General features: G+C 38.1%; 1 protein-coding gene across 3 annotated transcripts in view; it reads right to left on the bottom strand.

Moving 5' to 3' along the window:
- CCNY (cyclin Y) overlaps positions 1-23,801 on the bottom strand; it is a 120,232-nt gene that overhangs the window by 85,470 nt on the left and 10,961 nt on the right. Inside the window, exon 1 of one of the 3 annotated variants that reach the window (XM_053940545.1) lies at positions 14,288-14,306. The exons of the other annotated variants lie outside the window; for them this stretch is intronic. The gene's annotated coding sequence lies outside the window, so the exon portion shown is untranslated. Of the gene's footprint in view, positions 1-14,287; positions 14,307-23,801 lie in introns of those variants that run through there. 3 annotated transcript variants of the gene reach the window in all.

A 23,801-nucleotide genomic window follows, 5' to 3' on the forward strand; every position in this document is an offset into this window, starting at 1 on the left:
TTTTGCTGCCCTGAAGGAACACTTCCATCTGTGGTCTTCTCCTGCTAGAAATGACCAGGAATACACTCAAGAGACTTCAAAACAATGATGGCAAAAACACTGTGGGTGGTTTAGTTGGTCTGGGGTTTGTTGGTTTGTTTAAAAATTTTCCAATAACCTGCCACAATAAGGAACTTGAGTGCTTTTTGCTCATTCCAGCAGCATGGTCATTTACCAGATTATATAGCCTCTCCCTGAAGGTGAGTGCCTCCTGCAGCAGTGCCCAAACACGGCCCCTCCGGGAGGACAACTCCCCAGGAACACTTCTGCAAGGAACCCATGCTGAACAGAAATACAGATACCATCTCTAGCACCCCAAATTCATAGCCCCAAGGCAAAGCCTACCCAATTCCATCAACACCACTTAATTAATTTTTCAAGAAGATATGGGGGCAAATAGCAAACCAAAGGCAAAACAGATTAGCAAGTTTTTGCCACAGACAAAGAATGAAGAGCAGCTATAAAAAGGGCACTGTTTGCACACAACTTTTTAAAAGTATTTATAGGAAACAATTGCTAGAAATGCACAACAGGCACACCTCTATCCAGGAAGGAGCTGGAGACTATAAAAAAACCAAAACCCCACACCCAAAACCCCAAAGTGCATTCCTGGAGACTGAACATCACTCCTTCCTTGCTGCTGCCAAGGCAGATGCAGAAAGCAGTTTGTGCCAGCCCACACTGGCTCTGGCACACCCGTGCACACAGACTCACAGGGACACAAGACACATTTGCTGCAACTCACTTCTTCGCCATTAACAAGAAAAGCTTATTTTGAAAACCAAATGACAGAAGTAAAGATTTGGGAAGCCTGTTGAGTCCCCACATTTCTTTCTTTTCCTATGCATTCTATACAACATAAATACTTCTGTTAAAGGAGAGAAAACAACAATTCACAGGATAACTTACACAAGTTCAGCTAAGTTCACGACCCCCTCAGGTCCACTTTTGGTAGTGGTCCTTGGCAGTGCACTGACACTACCCAGGCAACTCTACAGCCCAATTACCACTAATGCACAAAAGCCAATGGGCCTATCTACCTATTTAATATATAAAATATTTATTTATAGATGTCAGGAAAAAATATTTATTTTTGGGAAAGCAGTACTTCCTGATGTGATGTAGTCAGGGTAAACTAAACTAAACATAAAATTAGAACATAGCTAGAAATAAATGAACAGCTTTGAACTTAACTGTCCAAAAAGATATGAGAGAAAAAAAAAGGATTATTTTGATTATTTCCACTGTAATTTATTATTTCTAAATATCACCAAGTTAATATCATTATCTTGCTATTAAGTCCATTTTCTTTAGATTAGTAGATTCCATACCCAAATACGGTATATATTTTTAATCCTCCGATTCTTGTTCTTTCTTTAAAATAATAATAATAGTAAATACCTGCTGAGAAGAGTGAGTTCAAGTAAGCTTCAGGATGCACAGGCAGCCCATTACACAGTCTGTTTCACCCAGCATTAAACTCATTTTTGAACACAGAGGAGGAAAGAAGGATTAGTTGCCTGAATAACTCTTCTGGAAGGAGAAAATAATTGGATTGCAAAACACAGAGTTAAGGTTTGTCTTACAAAAACAAATATAATGTTTTTATACTTACCTGCACTTCATGCTGAAGCACAGGAAGCCACAAAGTATCATTAAAGGTATTTGTATATTCAAAGGAATGTTTTGAAGAATCCTCCTGGTCTACAAGACAGGATGCTGGCACAATGGTTGCCTCTGTTGATTTTTCTTCACAATCCAGCATTTTAAAAGAAAATCATCTTACTTAGATTGAAGACCTACTGAAGATTTTGTGTAACTCAGCTAAAATAGATATATCTCCACATCAGGAGTACTTAGGTGACTCGATATACTTGGAGGCCTAAGACAAATACAGTGGCAATATTCACAGACTGAAACTTTGTCAGCAAACATCAAGGTCCAACACACAAAGCTACAGGTCTTCCACAGAGCAGGCAGGGCAAATAGTTTCTTGAGACATAAGATACAAAAGATGACACATTAATGGTGTGTACACCAGAAGCTCAAACAACTCATGCCTGAAGATGCAGGAAACATGAAGCTTCCTGGGGAAGTAAGTACAGATTTTAGTCCCAGGGTTAAAAAACAGCAATGAACAAGTACTACACATTTACTTGGTCTCACTTTGGAGTGGAGAAGCTCAATTCATTAATTTCAAAATCAATCTTCCATCTACACATGCTCCTGCATTAAATCTAGGTCTAAGATGGTGGCCAAAGAAGACTATAATGTAATTTGTTACTTGATATAATTTTGTTACTAGACATAAAAGGAAGCATAGATTTAGTACTGGGCTAAAAATTCCAGTCACGCAACCTTAGAAGTCCATGGTACATCCACTCAAATCTTTAAACTGTTTTGTTATTGGTGTCTGTGCCATAGCTAGTGCTTTTCATCAGGGAAAAGGCTTGTAGTAGCTGGCAGTAATTGAGGTGAAGAGATCCCTACTGACATAATGTGTAATTCCACAACAATTTCAATCATGAAACTGCATTACAGAAATGGATAAATTACAATAATAAAAGCAGGTGTGACAGTAGGAGAGGAACTGTAGGAAATATCTTCCCCATATAAGAAAGGGTGCATCTAATAGCTTATTGGATTTATTTTCTGCAAGTTTAATCATGTCAGAAAGTATTTTACAGTGCAAGTATTTCTACCAAATAAACTGTATAAGCTAAATTAAAAAGTTACACTTACTGAGAAAATTATTCAACAAGAGTCAGAGTGGCAGATTTACCAACCTTGCAAGGAAAAAATATATTATATACCTACACTGCTAGATATTTTACACATACAAAAAATCCGACAACAAAAAAATCAAGAATACAATAAGTGCACTTCTGAGAACACTGCTTTGATGTGCATTTGTGTTTTGGAAGCAAAGGAGTCATCCCTCAACAAAAAGAAATGATCCTAAATGTCACCCAAGTACAAATCACATAGACAGCAGCCCATAATGCCCCACTCCCAATCACCTTGTCTGCATTTCACTGCACCAATCTGTCTAAAAGTAAAAAATACAATTAGTGTGGTGTCTTCTGAGATTTTGAAATAACATCTCACAGTCCTTCCAGTACAATTAAGAGCATAGAGAGATGCAGTAATTTCCTGGAGTCCATTTTCTCCTACACTGTATGCAAAAAAATCTTGAAGGCAACTCCTAACACTATTTAAATCAGAGAAGATGTATGTAGAGGAAAAGCTGGAGAAAAGATGTCAGGGGGTAATCTTTAAAGAAACATAACACTGGCCATGCTTCAAAATTACAACAAGCTCCCAAGGGAAAGGGAGCATGCCACTGCCTGAGAGATTTAAAAACCTGAACTGGAGAGTTTGGGAAGAAAAACCCAACATCAAAACCCCCTTTATTAGCAGTTCTTGTCAAAACACCAGTAATTAGGCTCTATATAAAATAATCCAAAAACATGCAAAGTAGAAAATTAGCAAGTAACAGTATTTTCTACAAATGTCATTCTGATCTCTCATCCTTTTAAATTTCAGTCCTTAGAGACTGTCAACCATTCCTCATGTCAACTGTTCCCCACGCAAACCATTGCACTTTTTAAGAAAAAAAAAAAAAACAAACTGCAGTCTCAGACCCTGAATTTTTCTTAAAATAAATCCACTGTTGATTAGGGAGGAGAAAGAAAAATAAAAAAGGAAAAAAATCCAGAAATCAACTATTGCTTAGTCACATGAAGAGTCCTCGTGCTTCCAACAACAAAGCTGAGAAGGAAAGCTAGTTTGAATTCCTGCAGTGAATCCTGCTAAAGCTAAAACTTGAAGTCCATACATTGTAAAGAAGATAAAGGTCCAGGCTTTCCTTAGCCAGTTATTAATGTGAACAAGCTTCTGAAGTGAGAGGTTATGCAACCATTAAAATAAAACAGTCAAGACCTCCCAATAAGATCTAAAGCAGTGCCATATGGTAAGTAACGGAGGGCTTTTTTTTTTGCATTATTACTTCCAAGAACACTTAGAAGCATTTGTTCAGATCTTAATGGAATTTATGATAGCTTTTGTCCTCCTCAGGAATCACTGCTTATTTTTATCTATCAGAAAGGCAACTGCTGAGAGAACATTATGTACTAGAGTCTTAATATTTTCAGAAGAGGAGACAAACATTTTTCAAAATGTAGGTACTTCCTTAGTCTCAGGCATGCTGTCAAAAAAGTAGGACAGAAATTTGCTGTGCTAGAGAAGTAGCACTCCTCACTCTTCTCACCTGCAGTGCAACAGCAGTGACACTAAGAAATCACAAGGAAGAATCCCGATTCAGGTGACATTTGCAAGGCAAGTAAGAGAAACCACAATTACCAACCACCATTTGCAGTTAATGTACATCTTAAAAACATCAACACCACTGGCCCAAATTAGCATCATATTAAAGAGATCACAGAATCACATAACAGTAAAGTATCAAAATTAAACAGAAAAATAAAAGCATGTTCAGAATACAGAAGCTTGCTTCAAATTTTAAGAAAAAACATAGCTTTTGTTTAAATTATTTTTTAAAAAAACAATATAGCTGATACAGCAGATTCAACTTGCATATTGCATTGATCTACAGCTTAGCCCTATAAAAACTGTATTTACAGAAAACATAGCTGGGACAGACGTCACAGATGTTTTCCTCCTACACCTCAGTCACCTTATTAAAATGAAACCTCAGTGCAAAATTCAAGCCTAGTGTAATAAGCATAGCTAATTTTTTTTTTTAAGAAAACTAATTAATCCCAAAGGTCTATCAAGGCATAGTAGAAGCTTGTACAGGGTTAGGAAAAGCAAGAAGCTTTGAGCTTGCCTATGCTGCATACTCTTCATATACCAAAGTCCATTAGGAAAAAAAAAAAAAAATTGAATGAAAGCCTAACAAGGAAAAAACCTCCCACTCAAGAAAATAGAAGTTACATTAACACTGCATGTATTTTTTTACTCTTCTTTTTTAAAAAAGCCATGTAATCTTAATATTGCTGCATTTAACTGTACAATAATTCCCACCTGACCACTAAAGCAGATAAAAATATAACCTCCCTCCAAATTAAGGCAGAAACACCATTAAAATACCAAACTTCCCTGCAGGGCAGTTTGCCAGAAAACAGATCCAAGTGTCTGGATTTCCTCCTAACTGTGTGAATGCCTAAGCGCAGAGGAAGAGCCGCTGCCCGCGATTCCCTCGCAGGACGGCGGCACGCACACCCAGCGGGTGGAACGCGCTGGGCAGCATCCCCAGCCACCTGCACTCCCCGAGTGCTGCTGGAAGGGGAGAACAGGACACATCGTGGATGGCTGCAGGCCCTTGAGGGGTGTAACTGACCTGGCTTGTCTTTGGCAGCTCACTTTGCCAAGTCATCTGAAATTTTGGTGTTTATGGCTTGAACGGAGCTGACAACTCCCCAAGGGGCAGAGGCACAACTCCTCCCTTCCCCACTGCACCCCAGGCAGGGCCCTGCTGCTGAGGGCTCACCAGGTGTGCAGTGCCTGCCCATGACCAGGCATCTCCTGGGAGACAGGAGTTCTGCATGTGGCAAAGAGGAGTCAAAAGCGCGGTGCCAGCCCTCCCAGCCAGGCTGGGCAGGAGCCAGGCCCAGTGGGCAGCCCACAGACTGCTCACTCCAGCTGCCTGCTCACATCTGTGCCACATACACAACCTCCACAATCCCTCCAAACCCATTTACAAGCCACCTTCTAGAAAATTGTCTTCAGCTCCCTTTATTTTACAAACTGGAAAGTAAGGGAGTGGATTCTTGCTGTCACAGATCTCACAGGTTCTGCTGGTTTATCGCACACCTGGCACACATAAGGCACCAACACCAAGGGCAGGCTGTCATGAGCTATAGTATAGACAAGCCCTACTATGGCTAAATTATGTCCCAGAGGCTGTATGATGGACAACTTCCCATCGTTATCATCAGAGCAGCAACAAACAGGACAGAAAAACAGCAAAACACAGCTCCTCTGGAAGAGTGGGGAAAAACAGTGGTTGAATAAAAGGGCTAGATGGAGAAGACTACTGATTTGACTTCAAATTTATCATTGATTATTTAGTGGAATAAAAGACTATAAATAAAAATGTAATTTACCACTCTGGCAATGATTAAATTTATCAGTCAGAGGAGTATGTGAGAAAGGTCAGAGCCCAAAAACCACTAAAAGCAGTATTTTGATGAGTGTTAAATTCTTAAGAAAAAAAATTCTTAAGAAAAAAAATTGCACAGATACATAGTAGATACAATAGAATGTATTATTAAAGCCATAATAAAATCTAATAGTTGGAAACAGTGATAAATACATTTAGATAAAACTCACATTTACCTGGGAGGATCATTAATCTTCAACATTTTATTTATTGTGGTGATTCTTCTAAGTGTTTGTATGGGGTTTGTATGGCTGGGTTTTGGTAGCAGGAGTGGCTACAGTGGTGGATTCTGTGAGAAGCTGCTAGGAGCTTCCTCCATGTCCAACAGAGCAAATCCCAGTTGGCTCCAACATGGATGAGCTGCTGGACAAGGCCACAGGGCTGCAGAGATCCACCTGCAGCCCACAGAGGAGACCTATGCCAGTGCAGGTGGGTGCCTGAGAGGAGGCTCTGACCCCATAGGAGGCTCCTGGCAGGGACCTATAGAACCATGGAGAACACAGCCCACACTGAAGCAGGTTTCCTGGTGGGACTTGTGACCCCCATGGGGGACTCATGCTGGAGCAGCCTGTTCTTGAAGGACTGTACCCTGTGGAAAAGTGACCCAGTTTGTGGAGAACTGCTGCCCATGAGATGGACTCATGTTGGAAAAGTTCATGGGGAACTGTCTCCTCTGGGAGGGACCCCAGGCTGGAGCAGGGGAAGGGCTCCTCTCCCTGAGCAGCCTGAGAAAGGTGTGATGAACTGACCATAGCCCCAATTCCCATCTCCCTGAGCCACTGGCAGAGACAGTAGAGCTGGGAAGGAGGGAGGGGAGGGGGGAAGGTGTTCTTACGGTCTGTTTTTACTTCTCATTGTCCTGCTATGATTTTGTTACTAGTAAATTCAATTAATATCTCTAATTCTAGCCTGTTTTGCCCATGATGGTGGTGAGTGACCTCTCTCTGTCCTTATCTCAACCAACAAACCCTTTGTTATATTTTCTCTCCCCAGTCCAGCTGCAGAGGAGAGTGACACAGAGGCTTTGGTGGGTGTCTGGCATCCAGCCAAGGTCAACTCACTACAGTCTTCAAATTGAAGTTAAATGTTTTTATACTTTAAGAGTAAATACTTTCATCAGTTTAAGTTGCTATAACAAAAAAAAAAAAAAATTAATATATGAGAATACATGTTTGGATTTGCCCAGTACTGAAATAAATCATTTTATCTGAGCAATATAAAATTCTCTGGAGTGACCTGAAAACAGTGTTTTCACAAAATCTTTCTCCATCTGAGAATGTGAATTTAGAAGTACTTTCCTGTATTATAATTGTAACTGCAGATTAGAGAAGTGTACCTGGGGACAACATAGATTTTTGTTGACCACTCAGCTGAGGGGAGACTTTCTATAGTCTCAAAACATTGTAACCTGCCACACAGCATGGGATGCCTGAAGGAAAAGTGCCTCAAAATATTTGAGCCATTTGCATAGCATCGGTGAATCACTGAAGCATCTCAATGTGAAACCCCCTGGAGGGAAGACTAAGCAGGGGTGACTTCAAAATTTCAGAAATACAACAGCAAGACAGCAATGAGACATTTTTAGTTTTCTTCCAATGCATTTGCCACTGACCTATTTCACTGTGCCACATGGGTTCAAAATCTTATTTCTTAAGGCAGGAATTTAGAAACTAATAAAAAAAATCAAGTAATGGATATAAACAATCCTTTATACTGTAAATTCAAATTGATTTTTTATTTTATTTGTAGAAACGGGGCACCTGCTTCACTGTCAATACAGGGGCACTGACATCCATGACACAAGTAACAACCTGTTCAATCATCCAGTATTTATCTGCAGGCTGTCTGAAAACTTTTGCAAACATATTAGTAGCATGGTTCTCTTTCAGTTAAAGGCCAAAAGAGTAAGCATGGGCGGTAAATTCTTCTTGGTAATTTTTTTTTCTTCTTGGTAAATTAACGTCAATCTAATCTCCATTGAACATAGCACTCCTTAAGAGTCCTTGCCTGCTCAGACTGATAAAAATACCAAAAAAAAAAAAAAAAAAAAAAAAGCCATACAGCCTCAGAAAATCTTACATCTTAATTTAAAATAATGGAAAAAATTTTAAGTATGAACAAAGTCATAGCAAAGAAATAAAATTGCAATGGAATTGCCTTTGGCTAGAACATAATGAAACAACTGAGCAGCTGCAGGAATGCTCGATTTAGCTACACCTTCAGTGTAACAACTCACCCATTCTGATACTATTAAGAGAAACAAGACGCTGAATATTGACACGAGGATAAAAACACCTTTCATTAACCTAGTCCATAACTGCACCATATGTTTAGATGTTCTATGAATCAAGGCACTATACAAATTCAGGCTATTCACAACAGAACACACTTTGTGAATATTTTCTAAGCCTGTTTTTATTTCACAGTCTTTCTATGGTGGTATCTTCCTCTTTCCCAAGCCCTAAAAACATTAGCTTCAGAATAATATGTACAGAACAGACTAGACTGCAGAAACTGTAGGGAAAAAACATTCTCTAACAGTAACAAAACCGGCAGCAGTTTTTACCTCTGCACGTTTTCCAAACTGCAAACTTCCAGACTAACAAATCCCTTTGTTAGTGGGGGAGGGAGGAATTGTATTACAGCTTTTAATAAACATTAAAAATGTAAGCTAATTAAGAACTAAGTTCTTTTTAAAAGTTTCCAAAACTTTTTTTTTTAATTTCCAGAGCCAAGGAGAAAGGAAAGCTGGAGAACTGCAGACAGCATTTTGATTTCTTACACGTTACCATGGACATTAGCAATAGTAAGGCATGAGACTCCCTAGCACACTGCAGCTACGTACCCAAACCAAATCTCTCCTGCTGTTCTAACAGACAGATTTCTGAATGTACCAAAAATATTCTGAAGCCAACACTTAAAATAAACATCCACCACAAGCAAAAGGAATTGCTATATTGATGTGGCTCCTTTCATCCTGCTTTGAAACCATGCTGAGATCCAACGATAACAAGAAACAGAGGAGGCAAAGTTTGTCACTGCTCTCTGCTGCAATTTTCACATCTGTTTCACAGCTCTTGGAAAGCCCATTTCCATTAATCTATGAGAAAAGACAGGAGATAAAATTCCCAGGCTGCAGAGGGCATTAGGAGACTTTCCTAGCTGACTGTACACTAAGAAAGAACTGTAACACCCAAATTACGTTACTGTGAATAGACGGAAGATGCTGTAATTCTATTCCTCCTTTTGTCTTAATGGAGTTATTTATGTTGCAATCTTGAGGGCAGACCACTTACCAAAGACATTGCCAGCCACCTGCCTGAAACACAAAAAGAGCAGACTAAGAACAGAAGGTGACATCCTGGTCCCATTCAGCGAATCTGGTCTGTGCTTTCCTGACTTAGTCTGCAATTAAATTATCCATTTTTAACAGTTTACGCATATTGCTGCTGCTGCACATTAACATTTAAGCAAATTCTACCAAACACCCCAGAGATTAGTTATCAAATCTAGGTGAAGTAAGGGAAATGACTGAAAGCCTCATCACAGAGAGTTTTAAATTGCTTTAAAGCTTCGCTTTTGTCATATTTATGCCTTTTAAAAATAGCAACAAAAATGTGTTTGCCATTCAATATTATTAAAACATAAGCATAACAAGTTGTTTCAAAGTTGAACTTCCCTAAGATTAGTATCCTAAATCAAAGAGGGACAGAATACTGGTCATATACAATTTCCACAGAAATTCTATACACTCAGCACACACATTAAGAATTGGGCTCCTTTAATTTAAGAGATTAATTTCACGCACCTGGCCTCGAAGCATGAATCTCTGTTTTTATTAATACCCAACTGGCTTCCCTCTTACACTAGCAAAAGCAATACTAAAAGCAAATACAGGATCTGACAACAACAGAATCTACAGAGAAGAAGGAATGAAACCAGAAGGAAGAGATGGAAGACTGTTGGAAAACACTAAATCAAACCATTCATCATATATATGTACCATGTTTTCTACTCTCTGGTACGACACAAACTCTCTGTACTCATCATATTTGCCACAGAGGAATAAAAAGAAAGATGTCACTAAGGAGCATCTACCCCCCTGATATAACCTTGAATTACTAACCCCAAATACTAAGTTTACCAAAGTAAATGTTAGAGAAGTACCTTCAAGCTTGAAGAACAGTTTGTGATATTAAAGTATGTTAGTACTCAGTTTGCAACCCTAAATACAGAAATACAGTCATTTGAAAGAGAAAAATTAGTGGAACTAGCTCCTCTGAATTAACCTAATAATCAAAAACCACAATGTTATTGATCCATATGGTGGGAGCTGTATGGGTTGAAAGATATTTGAGAGTTTACTTGCAAGTCTAAGGTAAAACGCGTGTGGTCTCGGTGCAAGTCAAAAGCCCAAGTCCACATATGACCAAAATTCATCTCATTTAATCTGGACCAGCTGCCTTCCCAGTAGGACATGTGAGAAGAAACTGTTTCTCTGAACAACATTGGCAGGAGGAAAATAAAACTTCACAGCACAGCCAAAAGCTGGAGAAGTCTCCATTTGTGCTAGTTTAAGGAACAGAGAACAACCATCCCATTGCCTGCAGGATGTTCATGATCTAGCATCATAATTAACACCACTTCAGTTAAACTGCATATGGGAAAGCAGCAGGAATTAAGAGTAAATACCAAAACTTGTGTCAAATGGAAAATTATTTTCAACCAGCTATGAAAACTTGTCATTATCTCTGTGACTATTTACTGGGCTGTGACTCTCTCTTAACAGTCCTTCATTCGAACTCAGACAGATGATAAACAAGACTTCAAATTTGTTCCATTTTCCCACTCGAGATGGGGCAGGAGACATTGACATTTGCATGGATTTATTTTTACTTTTCAGACAGGATTTAAACATAACCCTACAAAATACTTCCCATTTGAGGGGAACAGGAAAGGTTTGGGGAATAACACACCTCTTAATTTGCAATCTCCTTTTTACGTAGTAAAATCCTCATTGTACATTTCCATAAGTATGAAGGAAACCAAGATAAATAGTTCCGTTTACCACACACTTTGTGGTTTAACCACAAAAACTAAAATGTAGTTGGCTCATGGGAGAACGTCTGCACGCAGTGGAGCCACGCTTGAACCAAATCTATACCTAAGACTGGTTCAGCTACGACCAAGAAGAAACAGAAGTCTCTGCTTAATGTATTACACAGTACATTCAGCATTCTACTTCTGATGTTGTCTGACAGAGGTTTCCACTAGTTGGCATCCACTGAAATATGTATGTATGCTTAATTATGTTATATACGACCCTCGAGCTACAGGCATACCTCATTGCTTATCAGTAAAATACATCCTTAGAGATGATGTAAGGGTAAGTCCTTCACTTCCACCTCCTAGTACAAATGTATTCCTCCTTTGTTTTAAACTTTACCATACTAGAAAATGGTAAATCTTAGTTCATTCATTTCTATTCCTGTTTTGTCACGTTACCCTGACAAAGAAGGAAAAAGTTCTTGATCCACAATCAACAATGAGATCAACCAGAGAATTAAGCGATAAGAGACAAAAAATGCAAGCAATGTTATATTTTTGTCTTTTTCCTCCAACATCACACTATTGCTGAAATTGTATACAGGAAACAGCGGAGAGAACAAACTCAAAAGAACTTGTAATGAAAAGATAGCCAGAGCCAAATCAACACTTGTTTTATTTCAACCCAAAAGAAAGACAAACTTCTACAGATGGAAGAGCAAACACTGGGAAGGGTGACCACTTGCAGGCAAAAATGGTCAGACATCTGAAGAAATCTGCTGAAGCAAGGGAGCTGTCCAGACAAACACTTCTTCAGCAAACATCTCTCTTACAAGATACTTTTCCCTATGAACAAACAATTAAGTGACAACCTTCCATGTGTCTGTAACATGCCACTGGCCACCCATATATCCTTAGGATGTTACCAAATGTTAGCCCATAATAGAAGCCTACAAGGCTTGCATCAGCACTGAGCACATCCCTAAGAAAAAGGAGAATATTGGCTTGCTCAGGCCATGGGTCCACATTGGATCAGCCAGGCACAGACATGAAGGTTTTCTTTCCCATCACAAAGTGCTCAGCCAAGGGGAAGCATGACCAGCAAGTAGTGTCCCTTTAGCACTGAAATAAATAATATTAATTACAAACCTCAATAGCAAAAATGAAGCTAAAATGCACCAAACTTGAAAGAGGGGCTATTTGAGGACAGGGAGAGAAGGAGGAAGCCTATTCAAAGTCACCTGGTAAAATGCTAAACTAATTTACAGAAAGAAGATGAGCATTTCCGCAAAGAGAAAGTAAGTTAAAATTATTCTTCCCCAGTCATAAAAACATGTGGAAAACATAAATTCAACAAAAAGTATGAATTTGGATCCCTTTTCTCCCATCCTATGGGAAACAGTTTCTAGTTGCAAAAGTTTCCCAACAGTTCCTAGCTGCAATTTGCTCATTCTTAAAAATTACAACAACCTTGTCAGATTTAAAGAATAAGCTATGCAGAGTCCTCCACCAGATGACTCCTCAAGTCCAATTACACAGCACTCTTGTTTTCAGAAGACAGAATGGGGGAAAAAACTTTATTATTATTAATACTTAATACTTCAGCCCTCTCAGCAAGTGACATAACATAATATATGAATGGTCAATCAAACCATTAAAAAATGTATTGATGTTGAAACTGAAACACTAATGGGGATCTGTTCCTGAAATATCTCAGAACTAAACAAGTATGTATGAAACAAGCTAACCCCACAAATCAGATTGGAAGTTACAGGAACCACAAACTCAGCTGGCTGCTTATGTTTAACAATGTATTGATTGTTCTGGGTAAAAAAATTGCAGGTGTTCTATAGCTTTGGGAAAGGCCTCCGAAAATATTTCTAACACATGGAAGACAAAAATATATACAGAAGTGCAAACCAAATCTCCTCTTTGGAAAAGGCATATGCGGCTGCTAATTCAGAAGGTTTTGGAATCCTTCCGTTTTCACAACTCCCACAACAGAAAAACAACAAAAACACAAACAAAAAAGGTTTAAGAGACTCAAACCCAGTATAATGTTTTATGAGTTTTTAATACATTGGTTATTATATCTGCTGTATATTTTAATGGTTAATATCTACTTTTGCGTCTAGACAGGACACTGCAATTCCTTGCTATCTCAAAGCTGTATGTCTGTTTCAAACAATTTTTTCACCCTCTGACTGTCAAGACTGTTGTTATGCAAAATTAAATACAGCCTCTATAAAATACAGCCTCTAGTAGTCATCCATTCACCTTTCTGAAGAGACATAATTGGGTTAGGATTTGTTCTTGCTTTACAGGAACTTTAGAACCTACCCAATTCTCTTATGATAAAGACTCAGATATGGGAAGCCCGACAGTTAGAGCTTCATAGTAGCTCCATTTCAAGCTCATCCCCAACTGATTCCCGGAGGGAAGAAGCAATAACTCAATTCATAGTGGTAAAAAACCCAGCCTAATTGCCCTTTTCCTGCAACAGTGACACAGTGACTTCACAGACAAAACACAAAGGAGCTTTCAACTGCAAAGTAAGGAAAGACTATCCAATTTCTCTCTTAAAGCATGCTGGAATCCCCATGTAATTATGCCAAGAGCTCAAAGCCAGCTCTGATAATTAATATTTCTAGGCACTGAAAGGCCTTTAAATTAAATCTCCAAGAAGCAGGACTAACACATAGGATGCAAATTTGGTGCATTTCTGCTTTGAGGCAGGGAATTCTTCATGAAGCAGCAGATTTCAAGCTCACTGTCTCATTTATATGAAACTCTGGAAACAAATATACAATTTACAAGTATTCCCCAAGTTAAAATCAAAGCACGTTGTACATTTTATGTCCCACAGTACCACTGCTTGATAAACACCACAGTCATTTCTCAAATTCCCAAATGTAAAATTTGAAGTCCTTCACACATTTCTGAAGGCTGGTATTCACATGGCAGCCTTGTACCAACTGCACAAGAAACATTTTAATATTATAGTTTTCTATTGGTTACCTGTTGGTTAACTGTGTCCTAGAAATAAACCAACTGACACAGTCTTTTCAGAAAGCAAACAAAATATAATCATACCAGAAATTTGCCTACTATAGGCACATTATGGCAGACAGAGATAAAACCCATGGGGCTCCAGCCTGCCACAGCCCCAGATGATATCAGTGTTCAACTTCAGAGCACACATGAGTTGCTTTGAAAGGAGACACTGTGATCTGAGCTGGCAGATTAGAAAGGAAAATTCAAGCCCTTAAAAGGGATTGCATGGTTGAGATAAATAAGCACAGGTGTCACAGGTTTAGCTGGAATTAGCATCAGAATTTGGGACTTTCGAGAATTTAGAATGTTTAAAATCTGTAAATAAATTAATCCAGTGAAGGAAAACAATCTGTCAAAAAATCACTTAATTACATGGCAGTTGCGTTTCTCCACTGAAGAAGCAAAGATTAGAAAGAGACAGAACACATACAGACACTCCCTTCCAAGGGATCAGTGTATCCACAGGGACCAGGGTTAACCCTAAAGCTGTTTTGCTCTCAGCATACTGCAATTCTGTTCTGACTTCAGTTTAGCTAGAAAAGGAACAAGCTCTGCATTACAGCATCCAGCAACAGGTTAAAGCAACCTTAAAAAAGAAGCTCCACTTCTTTGTGATAAAAAAGCAGTTTCCAGCAATTTTGTTAACCAATACAAAACTAGTATTTTAAATGCTAAGGCATACAGATGCGATTTGGTGTTCCCCTAAATATAACATATCTCAAATTTCCTGGGAAAAAAAGGCCATTCAATCATATGCTTGAAGCCTACTGAATCATTTGCTTTCTTCAAAGGGGACAAGAAAATAACTCAGTCAAATCTTTCACACACTTAAATGCTGTAACAGAGGTTTTAAAGATTTGGTACCTGTATCTTGATTTCACAGTGCTGTCCCAGCAAGTTACTTAAACAGAATAATAAGCACAGCAGGTCCTCTCTAACTTTTGTACACAATCCAGACTGTCATTGTTCTTGCACTCCTTCCAGGGAAATTTTGGGAATATACTTAAATTATTTATAGAAGTTTTAGTTTCAGATAACTAATAACTAATAAATCACATTTATGGTAAAGAAAACCAGCAGATGCGTATTTGTGAAAAAAGTTAATTTGCATGATTAGGCATCAATTCCTAAATCAAAATTACTATAAAATATCTATTTCTTAGTTTAGATCAGTTTAAGAAACATTAAAACATTAATTAAACATTATTGGTCTCACTTCCTAGCACATTTACATTTCAAGGTGATGCATCTATTTTCTAAATATTCATCCATGTTAACTTCCTATATCAACCATTTAATAAGCAATGGTAATACAGAAACAGAGAGGGAGGGACAGAGACACTGTATCTGCTTAGAATCCCTACAACCATATTTTTGGCCTCTTGCTGTATTTACATGCATCCTTTAGTTCTCAATATCCTGCAGTGTATAAATGACCAAAACTCCCAAACCATTCTCCATTATTTTAAGAATATACACAAGCAGGAATATGTAGGGATTGTCATTGTTACTAGAAGGATTGTGTAATTTTTTTTTTAAAGAATGAGCACAGCATCACGTAGTGGAATTACCTTATGCAAAAGGGCATTTTCCTCACAACAATAGAGAAAAGATAAACTGAAAGTACATAATCAAGAGGACTATAAAGGATTCACTTGACATGGAAAACACTGGAAGCAAATTAATAGGATTTCAACTGCAACAAGAAGCTTCTGGAAATATATTAATTTCAAAACCAGAATATTTTAACTATTCAGAACAAGGTAGAAATAAGAACAGTCATCCAGAAAGCTGGCAATTCTTTAGTAGTCTATAGGACTTTCTACACAGCAGTCAGAATGAGGTAAGGCATTCCAGCTGAAATAGAAAACAAGAGTGTTCATGAGTAACAGAACTTTTTCTTTTAAGCATGAAAATCTATGATGAATACATCAATAATATTTCAAGAGCAATACAATTAAAACTGGAATTACATACTAATAATCAAAGAGATAAGTTAATCTCATCAAAATGACAGAAGAGCAGCCTCACAGAGAAGCTGGCTTTGTTAGCAGATACAGCTGAAAGGATCAACACAAACCAGAATTAACAATATTAGCACCTGTTTGCAATTAATTTCTTTAACTAGAGCAACATTCTTCCCCTCCCTAATGACAAAGTTAAAACAGAAAAAAGAACTGAGAGATTTGCCAAAGCAAAGACTTCAATTTTATTAAATCTAAAAGCTTTCTGCTGCCTTTCCATCTGCCTCACTGGAATTTCAATGCCCATCACTGAACAATTTCTGGTTAAAAAACAATAATAGGACTCCTGCCAATAGTGGACTCTGTTCATCCATCAATTAAATATAGCCACTTCCAGGCAGAAACACAACATGTGCTGCTGTACCTTGTCCCCAGCACAGCTGCCACTGCTGCACACATCTAAAGAAAGCAAGACAGAGAATCCACCCCAGGGAACAGCCCTGGGCAGGGACACTGCTAAAATGCCCATTTTCCATATATAATACCCCATGTCACACTGTACACCTGCACTGGAGGTACTGATCAGTGGGTTCTCTCTTATCTCTAGATACAATAAAGGGCAAAAAGCCAAACAATTGGTTATTACATGTTTAAAAACATTTACATTTAGGAAACAAACAGAAGTCAGCATCTGAGACATCAGTGAAGTCACAGGCGGTGACTACAAATAGATAATAGCAATAACAGATCACAGAATAATACCACCTTCTGTCTATTTACTTTTATATCCAGACTTTGCAAGCATCAGACAATATAGAGACTTTCCTGGAATTTCAGTAATGACTGGAAACTGCTTTTAAATGGTGGCAGAACAGATTAAAAATGGACAAGATTTCAAACCTCAGAAAATGAACTGGGTACGGCACAGTTTGAAAATACTGATACCTACATTTTATAGGTTTTATCTGACGTGTTCCTCATTAGGTTTCAAATCAAGATATGCAAACAGATGTACAAAATTTAAATCTATTTAACTGAACAAAAATTGCCACGGTAAAAGTATTTTCTTAATCAGTGTTCTGGATAGGCTTTAGATAAAATCCATAAAAATTAAGGAGTAGACTGTCACCTGTTGACTACCATAAAGTGAATATTCTGAACACTAATCTTCTGTGAAATACAATCTTTCAGGAGTTTTTTCTATTCATTGGAAATGAAGGGGAACTGAAACAGTAACACCACAAATGTATGAGCACTTGACTGTGGTTTCAAATTGCAATATTGCTTCCTCCTTGAATATCTATCTTGTGAAAAAGTGCAGTATGGAATTCGGAGGTGGGGGAGGGGAGCAACAGAATTTTTTTTCCTCTTAATCTATTGTTTAAGGCATCATCAGACTTGATAACACAACTCAGTGGCTAGTCCTCAACTTTAGTTTGACCTCTAACTTTTAATTACCATTCAAGTATGTAATTCTTGCAATTACTAAAGATGCCTATATAACCAAGTACAGTATATTCTGGAAGAAAATGCTTCCTTTTATCCAGTAGCAATGTATTTCCCAACATAAATCCAGTTTTCTTTTTAGTGTATGCTAACAATGCTCCCCAATACACAGAGCAGCAAAACAGTAACTGTTAACGGAAGTTTCATGTTTCCAGTTTCTTTTCCCCTTCACACACTGCTTAGGCAAGGAAAACCCAGACAGGGAAGCACCAGCTGATGACTCCACTGCATTCCTACCAAAGTGTAATTATAGGACATGCAATACTCAAATCACTCCCAGCAGTCTATGCAAAAAAGTTGAGACCTAAAGAAACCATAAGTCTGTGTACAGCTCCTTCAGAAATCAGGAGGCCAAGGCTAGAATACACTAATTACTGAGTTTTAGAAAGCCTATCCTAGTTCCATAGCTGACTGAGAAACATGCCCCCTTGCTCCTCCCTTTAAGTCCAAATCAAACATCAGCCTTTATGGCCATGCAACTGTGCAGCACAAGCACTAAAATCATATTTCACACTGAAAATTCAACTTGACTCGAACATCCTTAGAAAACATGTAATTTTTTTTTAAGTACAAAATTAAGTAAACAATAAATAATTAGTACATTTTAGCATTCTAGTCAACTCTGAAAACTTGTCACTGTGTGCTCCTAGACCATCAATGTAGCCTAGGCCTTATGAAATTAAAGTGTCAAATACATAGGGATGCCTGCTGCTCACATACCAGCACAGCTCTGTAGGACTCCAGCACGTGCCCTTCTGCCTGGGAAATACAGGCATTCCAAAACAATCCCACAGACAAACTAACTTTCCTGTACCAGAAGCAATCCAAATCTAATACAGAGGTTTATAAACAAGAAACTTTTTTTTTTTTTTTTAAGGCTAGTACTATCCTCCCTTTAAAAAAAGAGTCACATCTAAAGAAAGTTGTAATTCTTGCCTCTGTGTTAAATGTTTACAGGTATTCTCCAGTTCTGTAAAGCTCTTCTAATACAGCACAGTGCAGATGGTCCTATGCACTTCCTCTGAGCAGCTGCTGCTGTCAGAGACATTGTCTTGGCCAACTGGGATTTCTCAAATTCTCTGCTATATGTGAACACACTTGAACACAAGTACGTAAGGCACTTTTTGGAAGGAAATAAAATTTAATGAAGGCTTATTCTGCATTTATTTTTTAACTTTATTGAGTAATCAAGAGGTTTGGCTTTCTAGAAGTTAGTCTCATTTAGTGAGTATCTTAACATAATATACACATAGCAAACACTCATCAGAAAATGACAGAGGCAGGAATGGACCCCTAGTCTGAAGACAGGGAGGGAGACAGAAGACCAGTTGGTCAGCTACCTGTTAAATACACTTTCACTGAGAAAATATTTGAGATAGTAAAAAATCTGTCCTTTGCTAAAACCCAGGTGGTTGAAAAGGTAGAAAGGATTTTTTTCCACAGCTCAAGGTTCTAGCTATTATCAAAATAGCTATAAATTAAACTCCAAGTAGAGATGAACTGAACTTCACTCTAAAAGAAAACTGCAAGTCAAATGTATAATTTAATGCCAACTTAATCTTCAAAGGAAGACCAAAGTTGCTGCTCTTGTCAAGCTACATCTCAGCCAAGTGAGCCCACCACATGCTGTTCACCTTGCAGGTCCCATCGGGCACCTCTCGATGTGTGTCCTTTACATCTTAACAATCAGTACAGAAGAAGGTATTTTCAGCCAGGACTGGTGAGAATAAAGAACTCCTATATGAGCCAGGAACTAAGGACCAAACCCCAAAAGGATACCTTGGTTTTGACTGCAAACAAGGAGGTTATTTTTCATCTTTTTTTCCCCTCTTTTTTTTTTTTTTTTTTTGAGAACAAACAATAGAAGTCAAGAAGAGCTATTGTACAGTATACAGAGTCATAAAGGAATTAGCAAAGTAAGTCTTTGGCTGTTATCAGCTTTATTTAATTTACACATTCCTGGCAGGAATCTATGTCCCTAGAATTTCTACAGTCACACAGAACCCTGAATTTTCTTTAACAAAATGTTTTAGTTGTGAGGGTTTTTATATACATGCACATAAATACATGTATACATATGTACATGTACACAAAAAAAAACCAAAAACAAACCCCAAATAGCACCATAACTAAAACAAAATCTATTCCAAATCTTACTTTATTTTTTTTACTTTATATTCAAGGAAACAATTTTACTACAAGAACTAGATTAACTTTTTCTTTGGTCTAAACTGGCAGAAAATCTCTCAATTTCTCTTCATGCACGCCTCTGAAAAATTCCACACACTGAAGGAACTGCCAAACCTCAGATCTAACTTCAAGAGCTTCCTTGATACATCACCTTGGAAAATAAAGAGACAAATTTTCCTAAATGTGATTCTACTAAATTCCCTGAGAAGGTTATTGGAACAAGCAAATTAGGGATGCTGCAACTTCTACTACAGCCTGCAGTTCCAGTGAATAAAGCAATTATTTCCCCACCCACTTTAAGTCTTCTAGCATCTTTTAAGGGCTTTTCATTCTCTCACAAATATTATTCGTTGACATGGAGATTGCTTTGCTTGAAAGATGCCAATTGATATTTTTAATTCTAGCATGCAGCATCAGGATATTGTCTTTAAAAAATATTTAGTATCAGGGAAATAAAAGAATTCCCATTAAGGGGAAGAGGACATCTATTAACTTAAAAATAAATTCTGTTCCCAAGAGTCAGTCACAGTATTTGCAAATTATTTAATATTCAAATAGTTTTCAGCTTTCTTTGTTCATATAACCAATCTTTTTGGGGTTTCTAAATTTCATTTTTCTGATAGAGAGCCAAGGACATTTCTTACTGCTGTCTCAGCTTGAAAACAAATAAGTTACCCAGCATTAATATATTATATTAATAAGCACAAGCATGAACACATAAAGTGTTGTTCATCACAACAACCTTCATTTGCAAGTAATTTCTGATTCTCCATTGTTTACTACGTCAATGTACCACCATGGAGATGACAATGATCCCTTTTAATCAAAGGAATGAAGCTAATGGAAATAATTAATGCTAACTACCAACATACTAGCTATTTATTTAAAACACAAAGGCATGTGCCTGGATGCAGCTGCTATATATTACCAAGGAAACTCTTTTTCCTCCTACCTATTTTAAATTCCATTAAGAAAATACATTCATCCCAAGTTTAGTTATGGCACCAAAAAATGCTATCATGACTGAGTCCGGGATAATAACTTCAGCTTGCTATGATAAGAAAGCTTACGTGTGGCAAAACAATAAACCCTGCCAAAAAGGGATAGACAGAAGACAAAAGAAAAGGATGCAAGCAAAATTTAGATTATGAAAAAAGACCACCAGATCCAAACAGCAAGATAGACAAGTAATGCCACTTTTCAATGGCATAAAACTGCTTTTTCAAACCAAGTCTTGGGTTTCTCTCCAAACAATAAGTAAATACTGTCAAATCTTACTTGAAAGATGCCAGAGAACTTTCCAGAGATCAGTCAGGTTCCTGGGTAAAATTTATTTTCCAGGTTACAATTACCAACTCTCTAGAAGACATCAATAATAAAGTTTTATCAGTGCATACTTGCATGCAATATGCATATTATTTTCTATCAGATACAAAGAAAAAAGTACCTTAGTTTCTCTTTGAGGAAAGAGAACTGCAGCAAGCAATAGGACTAATAGGACTATTTAGAAATCAGATGCTATATCCTCTTTCAACAACTGCCTTGCTGAATACTAAGAGTCTTGCAAGAGCAAGTTCCATGTTCTGAATAACTTCAACAAGACTTATTCTCACATGGGCCCTGGTTAGAAAATTTACCATAGGAATTAACTGTTTGATAACAACAAGCTTCAATGCTTTAGTATCATTGCAAATGTGTTTTACAGCCAGCAGTGCACTTGAGTATACAGTTTACATGCACTGCTGAACTGAAGCTTCACACTTAATTATATACTGCTGCACCCCTGCCAAAACGTTTTCAATGTGAATTATCCCACCCCCCCATTTGATAGTTACCTGTAACAGCTTATTTCTGGTATTCCTGCATTAAAACTGTTTTACCTCAATGAAAACCAGGATTAAAACCTCCCTGTTACCGAAGCAGTGACCCTTGAAAGGGGAATAACGTGCTCTGACTCCGTGTTGCAGAAGGCTGAACAAATTGCTTTTATTAAGCTAAATTATATTATATTAATACTATACTATACTAGAACTATATCATACTAAAAAGATACTAAAGAAAAACCAGTGACTGTCTCCAGACAGTCACAACACAGCTTTGACCCAATTGGCCAATCAATCCAAACAACCATCACCAGTGTCCAATTAACAAATCACTCTTCAGTAAACAATCTCCATAACACATTCCACATGTGCCAAACAACAGGAGCAGAGAATAGAGATAAGAATTGTTTTCTTTTCTCTGAGCTTTCACACTGCCTCGGACAGCTTCCCAGGAAAAATCCTGGGAGAAAGAATCGTGTCTCTCTCTGTTCAGAGAATGTGAATACCACACCCTGTAAGAACTGAAAATGGCTCAAGCAAGTCAGCACATTCTCATGAAATCTAGTTGCAGTAAAATATAATTTTTATTGCATAAATAAGACAAGTTATACAGCTACAGCCACATTTGACAGTGTGCTGACTTAGCATGTGACATTCCCCCCAGCTTTGATTAGCACAGCATCACCAGTGTGAAGGTGGAGATGATTGCATGACCAGCAAGGGGAGCACAGCAAGCACTCATGACCATGGCAGCAGCCTTTTGCAAAACACTTTCCAGAAGTAGCCGGCAGGGATAGAGAGCTCTTCTGACCTACAAAACAAGAGCCCAGACTAACAAAACCAAGAGGAGGAAGAGTACCAGACGTGGTCCCACCACTACCTGGCAGGACAGGACTGGGCTGGACTTCAGGAACCCACAGTGACAGCACAACTGCCCTTCCAGCCCCTCAGGGTGCCACCTGCTCTGCCAGGTAACCCTGGCTAGAAGAGGCCAGCAACCAATCCCACTGGGCAATGCTGAGCTCGAGCACATTCCCACTCCTTCAATAGAAAGAAAACCTTTTCAAGAAAGAGACCCTGTCTTTCAATTAGGACACAGCAAACTAGTCAGATTTGAGTCCCCTAATAGAAACCAAGCAGGTTCTTCATTTGCATGAGGAAAGAAATGCAAAAACACATGGTTAGAGAAGATTTACATACAGCTGGACACATTGAATAATGGGCAGAGTATCAATTACAAAGATGGTAATTACCAGGAAATTTCTTCCATGAAATGCAGATCTTAAGACTCCTACTGACTAACTCTCTTTTCAGCTTTTTATTCAAAAGAAAGCAGTGTATATGCATTCCACAGTCTTTAAAAAGAAAAAACATACACAGCTTCACAGCCTGTTTTAAGAATTAAAACTCATGCACCATGGTTTATTTATCCCAAACTGTAATTCAGGACAAACATTCATCATAAAACACACATCTCCAAAAGATATGAAGAAAATTATAGAGATTAAAATGCACTTGGAAGTCCGAAGACAGTGCAGAAACACAGAAATCTTACCAATTTGTGGATAACCATCATATAGATTCGAGATAACTATTTGCTTGTTTGTAAAACATGTAGGAGAGGGAGGAAAGTAGGAATGTGGAGCAAATGTTGAAGTGAAAACATGATGTAAGATAATACAGGGCTATGAATTCAGTGTTGACAGTTATGATGCCACCCTGGAATCTTCACTGACCCTGCTCTAGGACAAATTGAAATTGTTGTGCACTTCTCACCACTCAAAAAGAACCACAAAACAGAAGGGGTCGAGTAAGAGGAGATGAGACCAGGATCAGGATGTCTGTGTGGTGTGGGTAGAAGAAGGTTGGGCTGAGCACAGGCAGGAGGCAAGTAAGGCAGATTATGACAGAGTGACACAAAACAAAGGGGAAGAGGGGAAAGGAGATAAAAATCAGTCAGTCTTGGTTAAGCAACAAGGATGGAGGAAGCTCACA

Source organism: Vidua chalybeata, chromosome 1 (assembly GCF_026979565.1).
Source record: "Vidua chalybeata isolate OUT-0048 chromosome 1, bVidCha1 merged haplotype, whole genome shotgun sequence".
Lineage (NCBI taxonomy): Eukaryota > Metazoa > Chordata > Aves > Passeriformes > Viduidae > Vidua > Vidua chalybeata.